This window comes from Ictidomys tridecemlineatus, chromosome 2 (genome assembly GCF_052094955.1).
Source record: "Ictidomys tridecemlineatus isolate mIctTri1 chromosome 2, mIctTri1.hap1, whole genome shotgun sequence".
Taxonomy (NCBI): domain Eukaryota; kingdom Metazoa; phylum Chordata; class Mammalia; order Rodentia; family Sciuridae; genus Ictidomys; species Ictidomys tridecemlineatus.
The window spans coordinates 106,107,267-106,131,525 of NC_135478.1; the positions used below are offsets into that span (position 1 = coordinate 106,107,267).

Genomic DNA, 24,259 nt, shown 5'->3' on the forward strand with positions numbered 1-24,259 from the left:
GAGAGCAACTCATAAATTACACTTGGCCAAACAAACATAAGCCCACTTCCGACAGCAGCTTGACTGGTGAGAGTCACCCTTTGGACTCTGCCACGGTGGTTTATCACGAGTCCCCACCTGGCTCCCAGGAGCCCATGTTAAACCTTCCCAGAGCCAGGATTCCTGGGTGGAGCTGTGCCCTGGCCCCAGGCTCACACACGAGTCCTCAGCTCAGCTGAGAGCCTCCATGTGCAGCAGCCTCCGCCACCGAGACCCCTTCCAGATAGAGCTAGTTAAGTTAGGAGGGGGCCAAGGGCCCCCATATGGCAGGTGCCTGTAAATGGTGGATTTAACCCAGAGAAACACATGTGGAGACAGGGCAGAGATGGGGTGAAGCCAAGGGACCCAAAGAAGGCCATCATGAGCCAGCGGCTGGGAGAGCAGCACAGTGACTATCCCTCAACCCCGCCTCAGGCCTCCAGGCTCCAGGGCTGTGAGGCCATAAATGTCTGCTGGTTAAGCCACCCAGTTTGGGGACTTTGTTAGTGTCTGAGGAAACTCACCAGAGAAGCCCTTATTTTCCCAAAGCCAGGCAAGTTCCAGGTCTTCGTCAGCTGTTCTGATGTCTCAGCCTAGGTCATTGAGAGTGCCTAGGAAGCCAGCCCAGGTCACATGGTCAGAGAAGCATCAGGAAACCGTCCTCTGGGCACCATAGGAGCAGGTGCCACCCGATGATCACTGGCCGACACAGGAGGTTTCCTCGTGATTAGGGAGCCCTGGGGCTGGCCCTGCCCTGTGCTCCTACAGCACCCCTTCCTGCCCCACTCCGACCCCAGGACCCCACCTCTCTATGCCCGAATGGGATCACGTCCCCGGTGCAGCACCTACCCCTCGTAAGGGCCTAGGCCACCCTTGCACCAAAGGCACTCAGCCTGCCTACAGCAGTGGGGGCCAGGAAGAAGGGTGGACCCTGAGAAATCAGGGCCGTGCTTGGCAGGAGTCCTGTTGCAAGCCAGCAGGTGCCCTCTGGACTCTGAGGCTGCCCGCGTCTGACAGCCTGTCAGGATTCCACCGGCCACTTTCAGGAGTGAAGAGAATTTGAAAGGAAAATCACTGAACTGGGGGAAACTCACTGCGCGTTAAATCAAATCCAAACGGAAATCTCTGACAGTTGGCTTGGTGTGACTGACAGCTGGGGGAGGACAGCTCTCCCTCCACTCATCAGGCCCTCTTCTGAGGACTTGCCCCGAAGCTATCAACCCATTCATGCTGCATAAAATGTATCTGCTGAAAACTGCTCCTTGGGTTGGTCCTAGGTCTAGGAGGGCTTTCCAAAAGCCACCAGAAGTCCTAAGTGGGAGCAGAACCCAGGGACCCACCCCTCAACCTGGCCTCTCCAGCGCTATCCCCACCCATCTATGTGGTTCTTCCATGAATAAGTGAATTGCCAGCCATACCAAGCCCATTCCCACACCCGCGGAGCCTGTCCCCCCATGATACACCTGGTGGCCACAGAGTCCACTAATTACCCTGGACGTGTGGAAGCTAAATTGGTGCAAACACAAAATCAAAGCAGAGATCCAGTGGCGTACCTGAGCCTCCACAGCCCTGAGGTCCCAGATCGCAGGTTAATTAGCAGCCATTTGCAAGTCCTCCACTTATTAATGGGTACTTCAAAGCCTGGAGCAACCACACAGGGAATAAAACATGAAAGGGGAGCTGGACCCAGGCCACACAGGGAGCTTTCGCTTCTGATGCTAATAACTTTGAAAGCAACAACAAACAGGCCTTGCCTCTGGGGGGTAGGGGGGCTTTATCTGAGGCAGCTTCTGTTTCAGAGATGTCTGTGGAGGCTGAGCCAGCCAGGGACCAATGGTAGAGTGACCACAGGCCCCAGGGCCACCACCCTTCTTTGCAGTAATGTAACCACTTCTCTTAGGCGCCCATGCAGGAGAGCCACCCTTCCAAGATGCAGCCTGCTCACAGGGTCCACTCCAAACCTTCTGTGGTTCTCCATTTCAGTTGTGTTAACACTGGGGTCCCCCCAGGTCTCCTGGCTGCCCACCTTTTCACGGCTCCCCTGCTGCACAGTCCCGCTTTGCCCCCTTCAGCCGCATGAGCCATTGAGCCACAGAGCCTGGCAGCCCCTTCCCCGGGGGCCTTTGCCCTGGCTGCCTGCATGGCTCCTCGGGTGTCCACCTTCAAGACTTTGCCCCTGTTTCCTGCCTTCACTGAGGCCACCGCACCATCTTCTAGACATGTCACACCACCCTCAACCACTCGGCACCTCAGTTCCTGGTACCCTTACCATTATGTTTTTTCCCAAAACATCTTCCATTTAAACAAAACATATGCTCTTTTACCTCTTTTGATGTTGAATTTGAGGTGAAAGTCACTTAACACACAATTCACCCTCTCAGAGTGAGCTGTTGCTGACCATGATGAGCAGGTGGCCAAGAAGCTCCCAGAGGCACTTCCCTCCTTGTGGGGAGTGCAGAGGGGGTGCAGCGAGCCTGCTGCACTCAGCCCAGAGGAAGGGGGTCCTGCGGTTCCTGGTAGCACAGTGTACAGAAAGACCCAGTACCAGGTGAAATCATCAGGTGCAGGACACTAGGACCTGGCAACTCCAGGGGAGGCACCAGAACCGCCAGGGTGCAGGTGGACACACAGTGGAGGCTCAGGGTGGAGGGACACCCTGGGTACAGGTGGACAGTAGAGGCTCATGGTAGAGAGAGGACAACCAGGGTGCAGGTGGACAGGACAGTGGAGGCTCAGGGTGGGGAAGAACAGCCAGGGTGCAAGTGGTCAGGTCAGTAGAGGCTGAGGGTGCAGGTGGACAGTGGAGACTCAGGATGGGGAGGGACAGATAGGGTGCATGCAGATAGACAGGAAATAGGCTCAGGGTACAAGTGGACAGTGGAAGCTCAGGGTGGGAGGGACAGCTACAGGTGGACAGTGGAGACTCAGGATGGAGAGACAGCTAGGGTACAGGTGGACAGGACAGTAGGCTCAGGGTGTAGGTGGACAGTAGAGGCTCAGGGTGAGAGGGCAGCCTGGGTGCAGGCTGGGGAGATGGGGAGTCCACCTAAACAGGGGCCTCTCCCTCCCATGGACCTCAGCTAGGTTTCCAGGTCACAGCAACAGCTATAGAAAGGGCCAGGCCGGCTCCTCCAACCCCAGACTGGGAGGGGGCCTGGGGCTGCTCGTGTGAAGAAGCCATTGCGATGGCTTCTTCCCCACGTGACTTAGTGAGGCCTGAGCACTGAATCCTCCATGGGAAGAAACTTGAGAAAGGAGAATAGAAATGGCTGGATGAGAGGCCACTGGACAAGGACGGGGCGGAGCAGGCCTGCACCAGGGCTCTGACAGCTGTGAGCCACCTGCCTGCCCCCACGTCCTCCCTCTGTGAGGCCCTGGCCCTGCCCCCAGTGCAGGTGGAGGGGGCCCCAGCAAGGCGTAGGCAGTGTCAGTAGAGGCTGAGGGTGCAGGTGGACAGTGGAGACTCAGGATGGGGAGGGACAGGTAGGGTGCATGGTCAGGTCAGTAGAGGCTGAGGGTGCAGGTGGACAGTGGAGACTCAGGATGGGGACCACCTGGAGTGTCTCCTAAGCAGGCAGGAAGAGCCATAATGATGCAGGGGCGCTCACGGGGCAAACGCTGGGTTATGCCTGGGTGCTGAGGGCACAGGGAGGCAGGCGGAGCCCCGCCCACCCATGAGGAGCAGGTGGAATGAGCAGCGTGAACCGGGGACATGGCTTGGAGTGGCCCCAGCTGCAGGCACACTTCCTCAGGGGAAACAGCCTGGCCATGTGGAAAGGCCAAGTTCCCAAGAAATAAGTGGAAAGAGGGAAACAGGCAGGGGGCGTGTGAGCCACTGTGCCCAGCAAGGGGAGCCAGGCTGCGGAGGCAGGAGGGGCAGAGGGTCCCTGAAGGGACGGGGCAGCACCTGCAGTCCCAGGAGCTGTGACCCTGGCATGGTGGCTTCTGAGGCTGCACCTCCTGCCCAACTGCTGCAGCTGGGATGGCTGCTGCCATGCCCATGGCCGGTCCTCATGTCCCTCCACCACCCCACTCTTGGTGGCCCCCGGGGCTGTGTGTGATGGGGCCACTGGCCACCCACCAGGCCTCACTGCCCCTTCTCCCTCCTCTGCTCTAGCCACACTGGTCTCCTCATATTCCTCTGACCCCAAGGGCACCAGGTCACAGCAGCTTCCTTCCCCAGGAGCCCTCCCCAGATCCAGCATGTCCATGTGAGAGACCACCCAGGCTGTCCCAAGGTCAATGCTCCTGCCAACCCACTGGGCCTCTGCCTCTCACCCCGGCTGGCTTCTCTCTTCACCCCTTGGAGCCAGGTGAAGGTGGTCTGTCTCCCGCTGGCCACGCCCCCCAGAGAGCAAGGCCTGTCCAGCGCACATGGCAGAGCTGGACAGCGAGTCCATGCTGGAGCAGGAAAGAGAGTGGACTTGGATACCAGTGACAATGACGAAGCCAGCACAGTGTGACCACAACTGCTGGAAAACCCAGAAGGGTCTCCAGGAGGAGGGGGCACCCAGAGAACACGCCAAAGTCCATAGCCATTGAACACGTCACTCACGAGTGACTCCCGGGAGGTCCAGGGGACAGACGCACTTCCAGTGTCCACAGTGGGACCCCAGGCCACTGCCCAGGAGACACACCCATCCTGCTTTCCCTCTCTGCTTTCCCGTGCCCAGGGACCTTTGTCCACAGACTCTCAGTCCTTCCACCGGCCTGAGGCCATGGCTCTAGAACTTGACATTCGTCCTTGGCAACGCAGCTGACTTTCCACCCTCCCTTGTGTGCAGTGTCACCCAGCTGCTCGGACTTCCAGAGACCTCCAGAAACCTGTCAGAGGCAAGGAACAAGGACACGGTGTGGAGATGAAACAGAGAGGACAGCTAAGCTCCTCTAGCAGTAGATTACACCTGGCCACCTCTGGTGACCGTGCTGGGCTCGCAGACCTCTGAAGAGGGCACTCAGGAGGCCAGAGTAGGGTCAGCCCACGTGCACAATGGGACACATCCCTCTGCTTTCTCCCAGGGGTCAATGAGGGGACGCTAGCAAGGCAGCAGCAGGCAGCTGGGTGAGATGGGAGGCCGTGGAGGCTAGTCTGAGGGGCCCATGTCCTATCAGCTGTCCGTCCATGGTCAGCAGCAGTGGATCTCACCTGTCCCGTGGTGGCCGGTAACCACAGGAGGCAGATGTGCTCCAGGCATCCAGGCCTCCCATGCCAGGGCAGAGCCCTGAGCGCAGGCTGGACATGTCCACCAACAGTCAGGCAGCAGGCGCTCGGTACGCAACCACACTGCTGGGAAAACATGCAGTGCCTAAGCCATGATACTCACAGTTACTCTACGTGCTCTCCTACGCTACGCATGGATTCTGTTCTCCTTTATTGCAGGAATTCATTACGTAAAATGATAAATGTGTTATTTATGTATTTACTACATATGAGAAAGACTCACAGACCTCAGAGAAGATGAAAACCAAAGGTGCTGGCTGAGTTGGGCTAGGATCCAAAATAGATATTCTATCTAAAAATGCTCTTTACTGCTGGTATGGCAGTGTTCAAAGGCAGATGTGTGTGAACTTCCTGGACACTGAGAACTAGAAAATAAATCACTGATTCTTATGATGAGTCTAATCAGACACCACCAAAGGCGCTGAAAAGCATCCTCAAAGTCTGGGGTGGCCCAGAACAGGCAGGGCAGGGGCCCCAGGCTGGCAGTAGGTGCCCTGTTGGTCCCAGTGGAGGGTGTGGTGCTGGGTCACAGGTGGGGACACACAGAGGCCAGGTCCGGCCTGCTTCAAGAACCACGCTTTGGAGGAGTGTAATTCCGAGAGCTCCCTGGGGTGGCTGCAGGCAGGCCCCAGTCTGCAGAAGTCCCTCCCACGACAACCACCCCCTTTCCCTGTCTCTGCCCATGGACTGGGGGAAGAAAGGGAGGGGAATGGCAAGGAGATCTAAGCAGCCCGGCCTGCCTTCTCATGGGTCCTCACAAGAAGGGATTGTCACTAAGTCGGGGAAACGCATTCAGGGAGGTCAGCTCAAAGCTTCTGTCCCTTCAAAGACGGAAGTGAAACACCAGCAGCACACCCGATCACCAGCACACCAGAGGTGTCTGGTTGCAGATGAATACATGCAAGACGCTGAGTTTTGAAAACCAAGAGCAGGTGTCTATGAAGTGGGACAGTCACACACCCTCACCTTGGTCCACAGGACACACCCCCAGGGAGCCAGCTACTCCCCAAAACTCGGAAAAGGAGGCACAGACCCTCTTCCCCGTCCACCTGCGATACACTCACAGGAGGATCCGATTCGCACCTTCCGTTCCCAGAGAAATAAGGGACTTCTGGAGCAAGTCATCTCCTTTTAAAAGGTTGTTCATTGCATCACTTGATTTTTACACAAGGAAGAACTCCGGTGTGCATGAGAGGCACAGCCTGCACCGTCATGCTGGGGACACGTGCCCCACTCAGGTGCCTCTCGGGGCACAGGTAGAGGGACTTCAGGTCAGCGGGCCTCACAGATAGCACACAGGTACTAAACTGCCAGGAGCACAGGAGCCCCCCAGCAGTCAGTACTACCCCTGCTGGACATGGAGAGGGCACTTGGCCATCTCTCACAGCCCCATCTACACCCGGGTTCCTGCACCACTACACATCCCTCTGCCTGAGCGTTGTGGCCATCACCCAGCTGCTGCCTGAGATCTTGTCCTGCTCCTGAGATCTTGCTAGGTGGACCATGTGGCCCCTCTAGCCAGTAAGTCATGAGCCTCTGAGCACCAGAGGCTAGTGGTGGATCCCCCCAAGTTCACATCCCTGGGCAGGTGATGGGCGAGATGGTGGTGCCTGATCAGCCTGGTCCCCAAGCTTCTAATGGCTGCTGGACATGATGCTAGGGCAGGACGCAGGCTGCTTCTTGCTTCAAGGATGAGCACCACCTGCTGCTGGGCAGGGTCTAAGCTTTGCAGGCCGATGGGCCCAGCCCTCCTCCCTTGTAGTCCTGCCCAGAAGCACACACAGGAAATTTCAGAGCAAAGCCAATCCCTCAGCCTAGAACAGACCTGTGCTTCCAGTTTGGTGGACTATCACAGAGTGACGGTGTCCCTTTGTATGTAAGAACCATGGGACTATCCTTTCTGCCTCAGGCCTCGTTCTAAGCACTGGGGACTTACATAAAAGAAAAGGCCCTGCTCTGGTTATGGTGGGAGAGATAAGCCACAAATTGGTGTGATGTGCTGGGCAGTGATAAACACCTGGACCTCGGAAGCGAGACCGAGCGAGCCTGAGGCAGTGGGCAGAGGGTCTCCTTGCAGGGAAGTGGAACATCTCAGACACAAGGGGCTGGAGAGCAGAGGTGGGGGATGTGCTGCTCTGCCTGGGACACAAGGAGGCCGGGCTACAGGCTGGATGACAAGGGGGGACGGGCAAGCCAGGGTCTCAAGTCTAAGGACGTGAGCGCCACACCCTCCAAATAAATGGCTCAGGTATGGCTTGACATCCATGGACCTCTTCTGCGCTTACCGATCCGGGTCCCCACGATTGGCCCACAGCCCTGGGCCCTGGCCAGGCCCCAGGAGCAACTTGGCAGGCGTGAGCCACGTGGTGGCGTCTGGGCGCTGAGCTGTGTGGGGAACGGCCTCCTCCCGCAGGAGCAGATGGCGCTATGCGCGTGCACACTTGCTCATACCGAGACAGACGCAATCACCCAAAAAGAGAATCAGCCAAACTGTTCCTGTCCTTGTGGCCAAGCATCCTGCTGGTCCTGGGAGGCAGTGGAGAGGAGGATTAGAAGGGAGCTGGCAGGGCAGAGGTGGCACAGCTCTTTAGCACAAGCTGCGGAGAACACCCCCGTGGGCAGCCAGCAGCCAGGAGGCATATGGGCGCACCACACGCCTAAACTGCACCCCGGCCCTAAACTAAACGAGCCGCGCAGGAAGAGAGACCGCCAGACGGCGGGTTGCCCCCAAGGCCAGTAGGTGCTCTTAGCAAAGGCCGCCTCAGAGAAAGCAGCCTCACCACAGCGGGCAGGACGGGAGCGCTGGACAGAGACCAGGCAAGAAGTGTGCAGGCCAGGCCTCTCCTCCCAAGGCCCAGGAGGCAAAGGCTGACTCCAGCCCCCTGCAGAGGGTCAGGAGGGGCCCAGTGCAGAGCTCCCTCCTGGCCTGGGGACCTACCCGCCCTCCACAGTGCTGCAGCCCAGCACACAGCCATTTTTCTGGGCCAGGCCAGGCCCCAGCTCTATAGAGGACCCTGAGCTGGTCACCCCAGCGCTCTGTGCCGCCTCCACTGTCTCATCTGTAAAGTGAGGAGGTGATGCCCAACTGGCAGATTTGATGGGATGAATGTGTGGGGCTCCCTGAAACCTCGACTGTCAAGTGGCACTCAGCATCAGCTGTCATTGTGACCACCGAATTCTGCTATCCTCAACACCAGGGTTAGAATCCTCACAATCAGGAACGCTCAGAACGCATTTATGGACCATGAATGGGAAGCCGAGTCCCCAAGTCCCCCACCCTGGGGCTGACCACAGACATCTCCTCTGAAGTGGACACCGACCACGTGGGGAAAACCATACGGGTACAGACACACTGCGCCTAAAGACCATTTATCTTTCTCTCATTTTTCATATTCAGGGGCACTGAGGAGTGAGGGACACCACGGGGCATGGTGGCCCCTGGCTCTGATTGTCTGCCTCCCTGTGAGGAAAGTGCTCAATCCCTTGGGCTGACAATATGGCTCAAGCGGTAGCACGCTCACCTGGCATGCGCGGGGCGCTGGGTTCGATCCTCAGCCCCACATACAAATAAAATTAAGATGTTGTGTCCATCGAAAACTAAAAAATAATATTAAAAATTCTCTCTCAAAAGAAAAAGAAAGAGCTCCATCCCTGGGAACATCTGGGAAAGCAGACTGTGGAGGACCACCAGCAGGGGGCGCTGTGGCACCTGCTCTGCCCATAGGTATAGTCTGGCTCGGGGGTCTTCCTTCCACAGGCTGGAGCTGGGTGCCTGGGTGACCATACCCACAGAGCCCTGGGTGCTGAGCCTGGGGGACACACACATGTTGTCACAGCTTGTCCTGCAGGAGTTGAGTACCTCCTGTGTATGTCCACCTGGAGAGGGCCCTGAGATCCTGCACCTGGGATCCTGGGAGACTCACCTGGTGCTCCAGGAGCCTGAACCCAGTGTTCTGTCACCCCCTGCCAAGTTTGCTCACATCCTCTGCCTCAATGAGGTACTCACAGCCATGAGTGTGAAGGACTCTGGGTCCTGGGAGAATCATCAAACCTGGGGGCTGGGCACACTCCCCAATCTGGGACAAGTTCTTAGAGTAGAAGTTCCCTGTCTGGCTTACTTGTCATAGAGCCAGGACAACGCTGCCCACATGTCAACAGACCCGAGTTCAAGGACCAGGAGTGATGGTCCAGCATCTGAGGCTTCCTGGCCAGACTGCAAGAGCAGAACCAGAGGGGTGAAGCTGACATGTGAAATGAGGGCCAGCCCCCGCGCTCTGGGGCCTGAGGCCGAGTCAGAACTGAGCGACACGGACTCTGCCTCCATCTAAGAGGTCAACAGTGTTCTCAGGGGCTGTGATTCCAGACACCAAGCACTGCACACACATCCTTCATCTTGATTCCTGGGTCCCAGGGCCACCTACACGGTGGCCTGCCCTGGCCCTGCCTCCACGATGGGGCCCAAGGTATGCCCAGTGCTGGCCTGCAGGGCTGCAGGGTGGGGTTTGGTTTGTTGACTATCAAAGACTAAATCAAGGCAGCAGCTTCCAGGCACAAACTAAATGCCCAGGGGTGCTGGAGTCCTGCACAGTGGGTTCAGGGCAACTTGGGCAGGGTGTGGAGGGCAGTGGGCAGCAGAGGACCCCAGAGGTGCTGGACCACTTCCCCTCCTGGTAGCTGAGCTCTCTCCGGGCCCTTGCTATCTCTGAGGTAGACCTCGAGCTGCTCCAGGTGTCCATTCCTCCTGCCCTCGTGCCTGGACTCCACACCCCACCTGCTGCCTTCCCTGCCTGGCCACCCCACACTCCAGACACAGCAGCGCTCCAGGCCTGGCTGCTGAGCCCCTTCCCTAGATCCCCGTGTGGCACATCTGTTCTTGGTCGTGAAGCCACAGACCCCTGGCTCCCCTTCTCTTCCCTCTGGGTCCCCTGCAATCTGCAGACCAACCTCCACGGGCAGACTCTACCCCTGCCTGCAAGCTGAGCAGCCTCCCCACCAGGCCTGGTCAGCTCTCAGCAAGACTCTCCTGGTCTGCCCTTCAGCAGCCTCTCCACGTGGCTGCCAGAAGTAACACCACTAAAAATACCAGCCACACATCATCCCTTTGCCTGCGATGCTTAATGACTTCCTGCCTCACGCAGAGCTGTGCACAAGCCTGGTGAAGTGCACCCGCCTCCCTCCCCTGCCACCCAGGCGCAGGGCCTTTGCCCTGGCTGGAGAGATACCCAAAGGCTTACTCCCTTGACCTGCGCCCTCCCTGCATCTGCTGTACCAGTCACCTCCAGTGCACTGACTTCCTGGTCCTACCCACTCCCAAAGGACACAAGATCTCTGAGGGCAGGGATTTTTTCCATTCACTATTATACCCTCTGTGCCAAATGCACTGTGCACCTTCTATAGATTTCATTTCATGCATGAATAAATGACTCTATTTCCTTTATTTCAAAGGTGAGAAACTGGGGTTCAGAGCAGTCAGGCCACTTGCCTGAGAACACATAGCCTACAGGTGGTACAGGCAGTTGTGAGTGCAGAGGGGTCATCTGATGCCAGCCTAGGTTCTCCTGCCACCTCTGCCGCCTGTGTTCAGTGAGCACCTGTGTCCTCCTGAAGGGAAGGACATGTGGGACCTGAGTGGCCCCCAAGAGCACAGCATTTCCCAGCTGGCGGCTGGCTTAAGAGGGCTGTGGGGGTTTTAGCCACAAACTCTTACGGACGCCTTCACTGTCGCAGTGCTCCAGCTAGACCAGTGGTTCTCAAAGCACCACAAGCAGCCTCTGGAGCCTCACAGAAATGCACTCTCGGTCCGACCCAGCCTATGGAATCAGAAACAGGAGGCCGGCAGCACCTCTCTCATGCCCACAGGTCACACTGAGGGTGGAATTGTGGGAAATACTGAGCTGGACTCCGGGTCCCCTGGGGCAGGCCCTCTGTCTAGTCCACCCCCCCCCCCAGACACACATCAGTGCCCCACCTGGAGCAGGTGTTAGAAATGAGACGCTTGTAGAGAGTACCTCCCTGTGTCTGGTGGTACAGAGGCAGGGTCAGGAGTTTGCGGGGCAGACGTGAAGAAGCAATGGTGGTGGCTTCTGTCCAAAGGGCACAACAGAGCCACAGAATCGAAGCAGCAACTGGCTCCATGTCAAATGTGACCATCCATGAAGAACACGCAGTGGCAATGGTCACATACACAGACTCAGCTCCCGCCCTACTGTTGCCCAAATCCAAGATCCACACCAAACTCTATATGGCCTTTGGCAAGTGACATCTACCTCTGTGCTTCCATCCCTCATGTACAAATCATTAGGAGGAGCAAAGGAGTTAATGAAGAAAATGTGTTTAAATGAGTTTCTGGCTCCAGTAGGCATTTTGTGTTAATTATTCTCACCATCACTATCACCACCATCACCACCATCATCATCCCCATCACTACTGCTATCATCATCATCACCACTATTATCATCACCATCACCATCACCATCGTCACCATCATTAACATCATCACCATCATCACCACTATCATCATCACCATCACAATCAACATCACCATCACCATCATCACCATCACCACTGCTATCATCACCATCACCATCACAATCAACATCACCATTTCTATCACCATCATCACCATCATTGTCACCATCATCACCATCACCGTCACCATCATCACCATTATCATCACCATCATAAGCATCATCATCACCATCACCATCACAATCAACATCACCATCACCATGATCACCACCACCATCATCACCAATCACTGCTGCTATCATCACCATAACCACCATCACCACCATCACCATCACAATCAACATCACCATCATCACCATAATCACCATTGTCACCATCACCATCAACACCATCACTATCATTACCATCACCACCATCATCAATCACCATTATCACCATCACTACCATCATCACCAGAGAAAGATATAGAAGACCTTAGGCCACCAGGCAAGATGGTGAGTGAGGCGGTCCAGACAAGGGCCAGAATAAAGAAACCTGGAGAGGGTCTTCTGGTGAGGTCAACTTCCTGGTTGATGAAAGTGCTCATGGACACAAGCGGGGGCCCAATCAGACAGACACTTCCATACCCACGCCCCTAAGCAGGGGATCCAACACAGACACTAAAACAGGTATGAGGACAGGGAGGCACCAATCAATAATAGTGAGGAGCATGTGGATGGGGAGGAGATAAAGAAAGGCGGAAATTCCAGGGACCATAAAAATAACTGGCCAAATCTCCCCCACAGATTCCCAGGATAGGGGTCCCTTCTCTTCAGAGAAGCCCTCGGCAAGCGCTGGCTGCCCTCCACATAGCGCACAGGTGCCCAGGGGACAGGGAGCTGCCCCATGGAAGGGTCTCCCACTGCGTGTGCAGGGGCCTCAGGAAGAGCAGGGGGTGTGGGGCAGGGGTCAGCAGCTCCCCCCTCAGCAAGGATGGGCGATTCAGCTGTGACTTGGTGGCCTGCCCATTCCCTCCAGCCTGAGAGGTTTCCCACAAAATCAAAATTCCGCCCCAAGTCTCAGTGCCCAGAAAGGGGTGGGCAAGAACATCGCCCGGCCTGCAGCCACTGGTCAGCCGTGTGTAAGAGCCGATGGCCGAGGTCCTTTCCCAGGCAAAGGACCTGGGAACCAAGGCTGGCACAGACTTGTCAGGTCACATTTGTGACAAAAACCCCACCCCCTGAACGGTGTGTTCACCAGTGGTGACCAGGCACACAGGAGACCTGGTCACAGGGCCTGGGGCTGCAGAACCGGCTTCCCTCCTAGGCTCCACCTTTCATCCTTCAGCTACCCTGTAGGGAACCCTCCCACCCTTCTGCCAAAGCCCTCCTGGGGCTCAGCTTGTTGGCTTAGAGTTCAGCTCCTTCCACACCCTCAGCTCAAGTCCCCCCAGACTGTCCCCCTCTCTACCTTGCCGGCTCCCACCCCTTCCCGCGCCTCTTCCTGGGGAGCGGTCCGGAAGCTGTCTCCCCTCCTCCGTCACCCTGGGGGCCGCCTCCCTCATTCTCATTGTGCTGGGGCCTGGTCAAGGCCCCCCACCACCCTTGGGCAGGAGCCGTGTTCATCATGCCCTCCTCTGCACACGAGGACAGGCACAGCGCCCACACGTGGTAGGTGCCCAACTAAACACAGGCTAGCCTGCAGAGGCTGCTTTCCCATGGCTCCTGCGGTGACCTGCAGCACGGGAGCCAGCAGCACCCCTCTCCCCACCCCCATCCAGCTGGCCAGCTCCCGGACTGGAGAGTCTAAGGAGACAGTGTCTGTATGCCCCAGAGGATGGCCACGTAACATTGGTGACCAGCATTCCCGCAGGCTGGTCTGTGATGTGAGGGTCAGATCTCTCAATCCTTCAGGAATGGACTTTCAGGTGAGTTATCTGCTTTCCTCACCCTGAGCCATCTTCTCTGCCTACACAATACGTGCCAAGCACAGCATCCCCAAGGGCCAGTCCACAGACAGAGGGCTCCTTCTGCACCCCCAGGAGGTGTGGCAGATGGCGGGAAGTACACGGGCCGACCAGGAGCTGCTCAGACGTCTCCTGCCCCCGTTCCTGTCCCCAGGCCCCCATCCCCAGGCCCCAGGCCCACTGTCAGGTGTCCATCTATATATGTTTGATGTGAGGTGAGGTCAGTCCCTTGTGGCGTCTTGCCCTGGACTTTCCTCTAGGTCCATCCCAGGGTCCTGGCCGACCACTGTGGCAATTCTTAGAGATCAGGAGTCTACGTCTTCACCACCACTCAGCTTTTCTCCTGTCCTCGTGGCACTGGGTGGGCGGGAGGACAGAGTGAATGGCCGTTGCAGGCACTGGAGCTACTGTCCAGTTCCTTCTCCTGGCTTTCCCAGGAGGGAAGGAGTCTGCCCAGGGAGGCCTCTACTAATGGCTCAGTCCTCAAGGTCCAGGCTGCAACTCCCCATCCCAGAGAATCTCCCCATCCAGTGTCCCATCACAGAGTGGGTCAAACTTGGTCAGGTCCTTGAGTCGGTTTAGCAGGTTGTGACCAGCACTTTGTAAACAGAAGAGGACAAGGAGGGACGAGGGGAGAGAGACCCCAGGCTAGGCTCATGCAGGGCAGTGAGGGGTGCTCTGGGAGGCCCAGCCTTGTGGGTGTGCGTGAGAGCGAGTTGGGCACTTTGAGGCCACATTCCTTGGATTGTCTCCATGGCTAACGGCCAAAAGAACCCCAAATCCTGCATTTCTAGAGCGTCAAACTCACAGAGATGCTGTGGGCTTGTTTTTCATGAGAAATCACCTTCCTTCTCTACTTGGGGTGAGAGGACAATGTCTAGCCAAGAAAGTTAAACTCGTGTCCAGCAACATGAACACTTGGCAATAAGTCACCACGATGACCAAATTCCTGGCAAAAACTGCCCACTGTCTCTGCACGCTGCAGGGCTTCACCTGTGGTTAAGGCCTTTGCCCCTGTGATGGCCTGGACGTGCTGCAGTGAGCATCACCTGAGCAAGTGAAGGCCTGCCCAGGTTTCCCAAAGACGCATGGCTGGTCCACTCTTCCCTTAGAAGTCCTAGGCGAGAGACACTCCCGGCCACAGACCCCTCCCAGCAAGCCTCTCCCGGGCCTCATCAGTCCGCTTCTGCTAAACTCGGTCTATTAAAATTTCATCTTTTAACAAACGTTTCCAATTGCCTTAAATAATTAACAGCTGCAATTGCTTTTGCAGCGGCGGAGAGCCCCAGGTCCCAGGCAGATGTGACGTTCACACACCCGAGGGAGAGTGGGGACACCCGTCCTGCATGCTCCCATCCCCCTGCAGAGGAGCGCAGCACAGGCAGCCTGCCTCCCAGGCACGAGAGCAGAATCCGGGGCTCAGGCTTCACCAGTCAGGCATGAGGCTCCAGGACAGCACCCACACTGAGACCTGGGAGTTGGTGGTGTCAACCAGCAGGTCAGACTCAGACCTGGCTCCTCTGCATCCTAAACTCACTGCTACAGCCAGGAGCCTGTCTAGAAAGTCCCAGTGACCAAAGCGGAGGTGGCAGAACCACAGCCACTTTCTGCAGCCCTCTCAGATGCCCCTGGAGCGCCTGATCCCTCCTGATGGGCACTGTCCCCAGTGGCTAGAACCAGGACCACAGAGCAATAGGTCTTATTCGCCACGTACAGCCCCAGCGAGCAAAGCCAGGCCCACAATGCATCAGGGCTCAAGAGACAGTTGTTATAGAAACACAGACAGCTGCCAGCCCCAGCAGCCCACCCAGGTCCACCAGCCCCAGCGGCCCACCCAGGTCCACCAGCCCCAGGAGCCCACTCAGTCTTTGCCTTTGGGAGATCAGCCTGGTCAGCTCACTCTCCCCAAGAAAGTGTCCCAAGACATCCAAACCACCTAGCCAGGCCTGACATCCCAATGGCAGCAGGATATCCAGAGGCCACTCAAGGGGAAGCAGGTAGCCAGAGTGCTCTGTACTACCTGAGAAGTTTGATTTGGAATTAGAGTGTTCTCACAAAGAAACCCCAAAGACCGATTCACTGGGGAATTCTAACCAGCACTTAAGGACAAAATCATACCAATTCTGCACAAAGGATGGGAGAGGGGCAAATGCTGCCCAGATCATTCTTCAAGGCCAGATTGTCCTCCCAGGAAGGCAAGAGCAGCTCAACCGCTCAAAATCAGCCAGTGCCACTCTTCACACACTAGAAGAGACTGAGAAGTCGCAACAGCCTATAACACGAACAGGTCTCGGGAAAGCCGCGATGGGAAGAACCTCCATCGAGGACTTGCCACGTGTCCTCACCCACTTGCTCACTGGTGGACGCCGGGGCTGGTTCCAGAGCTCAGCTGTTGAGCAGCCTGCCTTGACCAACCTGGCTGCAGACCTCACTGATGTACAGCCACCTGATTCTCAGGTGAACACCGAGGAGGGGCACAACTGAGTCGAGGGGGGTCCCATTCTCTGTTCTCTTGAGGAACCCACTCTGCTGGATATTTAGTATGCACCAGTAACAATAAAGGAAAGAAAAGGAAACTTCCTCTGCCCCATGAAGCACATCCCCAAGAAGCCAGCAGCTTCCTGAGATGGGTAGAGACGGCGCCACTCCCACCACTGAGATTTGTCTTCCTCCAGGTCCAGGCCAAGGCCCTGGGGCAGGGGGAGAAGTAAATGCTTCTAGGTCGGAAAAGAAATAAATGATCTTTATCGGCAGGCAAGACTGGCTAAGTGGAAAATTCAATGGGATTGGATTGAGCAGCCACCAGACCCGCTCAGTGAATCTGGCAACGTGGCAGAATAAGAAATCAACATACAGACACTGTATTTCTACCTACCAGCAACAGACAAAGCATTGAATTTAAGGGACAATGCAGGTTACACAGCATCAAAATAGGAAACCTGGCTACATGTGGCAAAAGACAGAGGAGACTTGGGAATTCAAAAACCTAAATTACTGCTGAGAAAAATCAAAGGCGACCCATATAAATAGAGACATATTTTGTGTTTATGAGTGAGAAGAATCTAAATTGTCAAGATGTCCATTTTTCACAAATTGGCCTGGATACAATGCAAGTCAATCAAAGCCAAGTACACTTTTTTTTTTTAAGAAACCGACAAACTGATCCAAAAAAATTAAAATGCAAACAAACAATGTAGAATAAACAAAGATTTTTTAAAATAGAGAATCTGGATAATTAGAATTATTTTAAGACACATTATAAAGCTACAGTAATCGGAAGAGTGCATGCAGTTTATAACCATCTCTGATGTGTTTTATAAAATTAGAAGTGAGCAGCTGGGAGATTCCCAATCCAAAGAAATGATTGATGTTCACGGAAAGGCTGATCACTATTTGATCCCACATATTGCACACATGCATTGGGTTATCACAGCACATCCCCCAGATACGCACAATTATTACGTGTCAATTTTAAAAGTCGAGAGACTATGGTATTGGCATCAAGACAGACAGGTGGTTCACTGAAATAGGCCCGGAGATGTGGTAACAGCTGATTTTTAGCAGAGGAGCAAAGAGAATCCAATGGAGAAAATATTTTTTTTTCCAAACATGATATTCGAAAAATTGGACACAATGCAACCAGTGATCAACTTAACCAGATGCACACCACAGGCAAAGGCAGACTCATGACCGGCCATGCCACTAACCTGACAGCAGCACTCCTGGAAGAAGACCTTTGTCACTCCTGGAAAAGGACCTTTGTCACTCCTGGAAGAAGACCTTTGACACTCCAGGTGGAGCAATGATCTCCCAGAGCTGATGCCAAAGCAAAGCCATCAGAACAGATGGGCAATTTGGACTTCACGCTGCTCTTTGCCTGACCCCGCTAAGAGAGTGGCAGCAAAGGCCACCAACAGAGAAGTGGCTTGCGATGATGGACCTGATGAAGGCGTGCGACAGCACACAGAGTCTCAGTGCCCAATGACGCAGAAGCAAGTCACTACAGAGACTGAGACGTTCCACCAAACAAGACTCGCAGACAGCGAGAAGATCAGCTGACCAGCCACGGACCCCTTGGCAAAGGGAACAAAGAGCGAACAGGAAGCCGTGACCTGCCCGTGATGCTGTCAGAGTTGGCAAGGCTGGGAAGCTCCAGAATTCCGTGCACCCCTGATGGGAGCCCAGGATGTCCCGCCAGTTTGGAAGGCCGGTCTACCTGTGAGTGCTGGGAGTCTGGGAATCTCTCAAAGTGCTGCACATGTACACATATGGCCCAAGTCAACCTCTCAGGCTGCACACCTCCCATGTGACAGTTCACTGCATAACAGTCATTTTTTAAAGTACAAGTAGTGGAATCACACCTGATTTGAAGAAAGAAATTTAAGTTTTCTTGAAATTAAAAAATCGCACAGCTAGATGTGGAAGCCAGATCTCCTGGGTAAGCAGACACCACCGTCCACCTGCAGGCTCAGCTGTGGAAACCCTGGGTCAGCCCGCCTGCTAGAACTCAGCTTCTTCCCCTCTGAGCCAGGGATGGCGGCAGCCAAGCCCCTGCCACAGCACCACCTCTTCCTGATCCTCCAGTCCCTCCTGCATCTCTACACGAGTGAACCAAGTTCTCAAAGTCCCAGCTGAGAGCACCCTCTTTTCCAGCCGGCACCCCAAGGAGAGCTTTTCCCACAATTCCATACCCAGCAGGTGGGTGTCTGGTTGAAGGAGCAATCTCAGTAGCTGGTGGGGCCAAGTCTCAGTAGGTACAGTCAACCAGAAGGACTGCCAGTCACCGCCCAGGTCATGGGCAGAGAGTGGGAGTCCAGCCCACCAGGATTCTTGCCTGCGTGAAATTAAACAAACCATGTCCCCCACCCCAAAGCCAAAGGCCATTCACTCACACTGGGACGGGAGGGGCTCGGCAAAGAAGAAGGCCAACTAGGCAGCAAATGTGATTATCCCCTTCATTTCTTGTTGGATTGGCAGCCGCTGGGCTGTGGCACATCCATCATGCTCCAAGGCAAGCTACGTCCACGGATTAAAAATTAATTTACCACCCAGCCTGGCTTCCAGCTTGATGCCTTAATTGAGTTTGTTGTGACAGTGGTGCTGAGCTCCAGGCATAATTTACCCAGCCTGCAGATCTCCAGGGCTGGGAGAGGTTTATGAGCTCCATGATGCAATTATCTCCCAGCACACACGGAATGCTTATCTCCAGAGTCACCCTGGATGTGTCCTGGGTTCCACATGCATGCATAACCAGGAGCAGTTATTGATCCGCTTCTTCAAAGATAGGCTCAACCGTCTTGAGGCTCAGAGAGATAGGAGAACTGGATCCCACTGCTGAGAAAGGCACTCTTTGGAGACTCACATTAATTAATTTAATTAGGCATTTAATTGAGCAGCTAGTAGGTGTTCCGTATGCAAGTGGGTTGTGTGATCTCGCTAGAAGCCAATGGCGATTCTGTTCAGTGTTTGGGATAGCGTGAGAAGGGTGAAGGGACATCTTGGATGGGCATATGCAAGGCCCAGGGGTCTTCCCCCAGCACTGTACCCTCTTCCTTATTCCCCTTCCTGTTGCCTCTGGCCACAGGTTTCCAGAGATCTTCCTTTAGTTAAGAAAGAGTGGCACAGTCCCACTGGCACTGAGCACATGACCAACAGTGACACTTATCATCAGGTAAAGGTGCTGGGGCATCCATTCTGCTCTGGCTCCCCTCTTATCCCTCCTCCCCAAGGCCCTTCTCAGTGGCCTCAGCCCTGAAATTCAGAAGGTGGATCTGGTAGCTTGGGTGGGGTGGTCAGGCCCCAGACCCGCCCTCGGGCTGGGGAGGACAAGTCCTGCATGCCTCTTCCAGTCTGAGGCACAGCCTCCACTTGCAAGGCCTGATTGGAGGGACCTGTCCCTTGTGTGGACGCAGTGGCCCTTGGCACCGTGTCGGCAGGCTGTGCTGCGGAAGGGGTGCTCCTGTACTGTGGGCAGCTGGCCAGCCTTCATCTCCCTTTCTGGGTAGTAGCACACCTGGGGGCCACTGTGTCACATGTGTGCAAGGGACAGCAGATAAGGGACAGCTGTGGAGGGGGGACCCAGCTGCGTCATGGGACAGACAAGGTAAGACAGTGGGTGCACTCACCCACTTTTAAGGAGACTTGGTGGGTTTAGCACCGTGGGGAAGGCCTACTTTAAGTGGGATCACTGCAGTCATCCCCATGCCTCCGAGCATTTGAGAGTTCACTCCATAAGTGGCGTGTCAGGAGCAACCTGCCCCCTTACAGAGGAAGACCATTCTTATTGCTGGGGCCCATAAATGTGGCCTTGCTCGGAGGTGCAATGCGGTGGCCCCTTGTCTGTCTTGTGATTCTGAAACCTAAACAACACCATGTTTCACTCATAAAGTATCAAGGAAGTTAGCCGATAGAAAGGGAACAAGTAGGTGAGAGACAAACTCGAATTACGATGAGCACGTGGAGCACGCTCAGCCTCGCGGTGACCAGGGCACAGGGCTCCTTCAGAGGAGCCCAGATCACAGGCCAGGGCGGAGGAGCACCGGCAAGCCCGGAGCCCGCTCACACAGCCGTGGCCAGACGACAGCTCCCCATGTGCCATCCTGGCCTGGTAACCTCGCCGGGCTCACTCACATGTGTGCCCAGGAAGGCCCAAGGATGCCCACCAGGGAAAGGAGGGAGTGCAGGAAGGGAAAACTGACCCTTCCAAGTACACCTCAGGAACTACACCCAGCACAGAGGGCAGATAGCCACATCACGGGCCCCGAGTGACACAGTCGTGAACAAAACATAAGACACCACGTTGGCCGTGGTGTCGCCCAAGGGCACAGCACCTGCCTGGTGCACGCAAGGTCCTGGGTTCCGTGCCCAGCACAGAAAAGAAAGAGAAAACCATTTTCTGAGGCGCTGGAGAGACAGTTCACACAGACACATAGAAACATGTGAAAGCATGTTTGGAAACTCGGGGAGGCCACAGATCCCAACAGCACAGTGGGAGTCCCTGGGGTGGCCCTGGGCAGATCCTATGCATCACGAGGAGCACAGCTCAGCTGTGACACATGACTTCTTTTTGGAGAGTAGCGCGTGCGAATGACGTGGCAGAGGGAGAGGGCAGAAGGCCTTGGCCACCACATGGCTCGCCAGGCTCGCCAGGCTCGACTGTGCCCACTTCAGCAGGCACAGTGGGCAGCAAAGCAGCCACCAGTGAGGAGGCCAAACGTGGCCAGCTCTCGGGCAGAACTCGGTCGTGTAGACTCTGCCTGGTTACTGCTGGCTTCTCGGTACAACAATGGCGTCGTGGTTACCTAGGAAATGAGCTTATCTTTAAGTGATGCCTGAGAAAGCACTTAGCCAAGCAGCAGCACAGCACCTGTAACGTTGGAACCGTCCAGTACAGAAGGGTGACGATGGGAGACGGACGGGGAGTGAGGGGTGAGGGATAGATGATGGGGGACGGGCAGATGACGGACAGTGAGAGTGATAGATGACAGGTGGTAGGTACAGATTATAGACAGAGACAGGCGAGAGAGATAATGACAGTGGACAGATGATATGGACAGATGATAAATGAAAGAGATAGATAAATTATAGATACAGGTGATAGATAGATGACAGGTGGCTAGATGATCCAGATGGTGGACGACAGACAGATGGAGGATGATCCATAATAGAGGGTGGAGAGATCAGGTAGGTAGATGACCCATGGATAGTTAGGTAACTAGGCAGAAACTAGATGATAGACAGGTGATGGGCTGACAGCAGCTGTAAAGTTTTTAAGTGGCCAATCCTAAGTGGGGTGCATATGAAGGTTCATTAGGCTGTTCTCTCAACTTCTCAGTATGCTCAAAATTGTTCTTAAAAAGTTAAAAAGAGAAGGTTGACGTGCAGCTTTGTGAAAGTGTAAACATTCAAACCGACTGCAGACGAGCTGGCCAGCGCCTGCCCTGAGGCTCTGGGATGGGGACGGCCAGGTGCATCCTCCTCTTCTCGGTGCTCCTCTTTCTTACCAAGCGATTCTCCTGAATTAAAACACCAGTAGAGCCACCATCCCATGGCCCCCTTCAGTCAGCTGCTGGCATAGGACACGGAAATGGGGTCCTGAGTTTCCAGGGATGCATGAGTTTGGCACCTGGGAAGGAGGTCTCTCATCCCCTGCCCCATGTCCTGGTGGTCCCCAGTTTTGCTCTGGAGTGCAGTTCTGTAGGCGGCTGTGACCGGCGAGGCCTGGGAGGTGGAGACAGCCAGCAGGAATAAGTGGCTCGGCTAGAGGGCCTAGGAACTCTGCTCGTGGGCCAGACTCAGCCACCTGCGCTCTCTGTCTCCAAGTCTGCACCTCATGGAACATAGCTCTCAACACTGGGGACCCGGGTCTTGGGATTTCTAGGACTTTTTCCATTTCCAAAGCGTGACTGGTGCACAGACCTTGGCTTGCCGCTAGAGCCTGGTGTTTGCTTAAACAAGGTAAAAAATATATAAGGTAAAATGTTAAATAGCTACGACAAGTCGCCTGGCTCCCCGGACAAGCAGTTCAAGCTCCTCCTGTCAACCCAGCTCGTTCAGCCCCGAGCCCCACCCTTGACACCTCGGTGGACCTCAGCTCAGCCAGGAGCCGTAGACAGAGAACCCAGCCAGGAATGCTCAGGGTTGGAAATGCAAGGACACTCACCAGAACCCTGTCCTGCAGGTCTAAACTCAGGTCCTCTGTCCTCGCCCCAGAACCACTGAAGCCCATCCCTCCAGCAGCCTGGCATCTGGGGTGGGAGCAAGGAAGAGAAAAGCTCCCGGCCACCAATAAAAGGCAGCTGCGGAAGGACCTGGGAGCACATGGGGCCCAGGGAGTCGAGCTCCCAGACAGAGACAAGAAGCACCTGCTAGAACACTCTTGGCCCCACCCAGGAGCTCGCCATGGAAAGGAATGAATGCAGTTGACTTTTCCTGGTGTCACTCTGTGAAGACTCAGCGCTCTACAGAGAGCGTCCAGCTGGTCAAGCTTCCATGTCCAGCTGCCCCTGCCTTGGCTCTCAGCGAGAGGTGGGGGGAATGCAAGAGGAAGAGCCCTAGAAGCAGGTTTCTGTAGAGTGAGCAAGTCCTGGGCTTGCAACAGAAAAACTACACACAGGGCAACGGGAGATGGGCTCCCACAGCAGGACAGGACGCACGCTGGGCAGAGAGCCAGGCCCATGGTGGGGCCCCTACCATCCGGTGAACACAGCCCCCAACACACAGCACGGGCCACTGCAAGCGGCCCACAGCCCCTGGCCATGCTGCAGCCCTGGCTACTCTGGGGTCCCTGGCTGTGCAGGGGTCTCTGGTCACACGTGAGTCCCTGGTTATCCTGGGGTTCTTGGTCTCGCTGGAGTCCTTGGCATTTCAGAAAGTTTCAGGCTTAGAAGATCAAAGGAACCCCCCCATCCAGGCCACCTGTCCCCCTGGCAGGTTCTGCCACCACCTCCTGGTGTCTCCCCTGGGGCTGGGGAGGGCGGCTCAGTTCCCCAGGGAGGAAGAGGCTTCTCAGGTGCCAAGCTTGTTGGGGGCAGGGACAGCCTCCAGGGAGTGGCTCGGCAGGGCAGGGAAGGCTCGGGCCCTGCAGGAACAGCTCTTTCCTTCATAATTCCTACTGGCTCCCTGTGGTCAGAGGGACCCTTGTCCTCCAGAGGAGGAGGGAGCCCACCTGGGTGCCTTCTGCTGCTCAGGCAACACTGAGTTCAGGTCCACCTTGAGTCGGGTCCCCTGAGAAACAGAACCACATAGTCTGAGAGCCAGGGTGGGGCACTGGAGTGAGGCCCAGAGGCCTGGGAACCAGGGGCTTCTCCAGAGCAGCGTGGCCCTGCTCCTGGACAGTCAGCAGGTTCCCTCTTCCTCTGCCTTTTAGTTCTATCCAGATCCCCAACAGCTTGGGCGGTGCCACCACACGGGTGAGGGCAGTGCTCGCTTGCTGCCTGGACATGTGTTTGGAAGGTCTGACAGCACTGACAGATTTGCAGATTGTCCTGCAACTCCCCGGAGGATGACTGTCCCAGCACTTTGTGAAGGAAGAGCAGAGGCACTGTCCAGCCCCAGAGGCCGTCTGCCTGCCCACACCTGAGCCAGGGGGGGCTTCCTTGTGCCTGGAGGGATGAGCCTCCTCCTGCACTGCTGCCCCAGGGGCCCCCCTCCCACTCCTCTCCCCTGCTTAAGGAGGCCAGCACCAGTCCCTGCCAGAGAAGGTCCAGCTAACAGTCAGGTCACTCTGTTACTTCCCTTTTTACAACCATACATGACAGCCACAGATATGCAGGGCCTTCGCCGGGCTCAGAGGCTGGCCTGGGATAGCGGGCGCCAGAGCAGGAGTCTGGGCCCTTTCCTCCTGGCTCCCTAGCTCCTGGCTCCTCCTCCTCAAAACCCCCTGGGTCGACAACTGTCAGAGCAGGCGGAGGGGACAGGCCTGCTGGGTCACGCATCCCCACTGCTGCCCACGCCGAGTTTTTCCTCCGGCTCAGCCACAGGTGAACAAGCAGCCCGGGAGTGGGCGGATGCTCTTCAGATAGAAATTCAGGCAAAATGCCTCGTTCAGATGCACAGGGATGGAAATATGTCTATAGCTTTAGATATAAATAATCCCAGAGTCAGAA

At 55.8% G+C, this 24,259-nt stretch overlaps 1 protein-coding gene across 4 annotated transcripts in view; it reads right to left on the minus strand.

Moving 5' to 3' along the window:
• The window catches only part of Rimbp2 (RIMS binding protein 2), a 199,947-nt gene that overhangs the window by 126,744 nt on the left and 48,944 nt on the right, over window positions 1–24,259 (minus strand). The window contains exons 1-2 of one of the 4 annotated variants that reach the window (XM_078039391.1): window positions 868–1,010; window positions 543–717 (exon numbers count right to left, since the gene is read on the minus strand). The exons of 2 other annotated variants lie outside the window; for them this stretch is intronic. The gene's annotated coding sequence lies outside the window, so the exon portion shown is untranslated. Of the gene's footprint in view, window positions 1–542; window positions 718–867; window positions 1,011–24,259 lie in introns of those variants that run through there. One more of the 4 variants, XM_078039392.1, reaches the window with a different exon arrangement.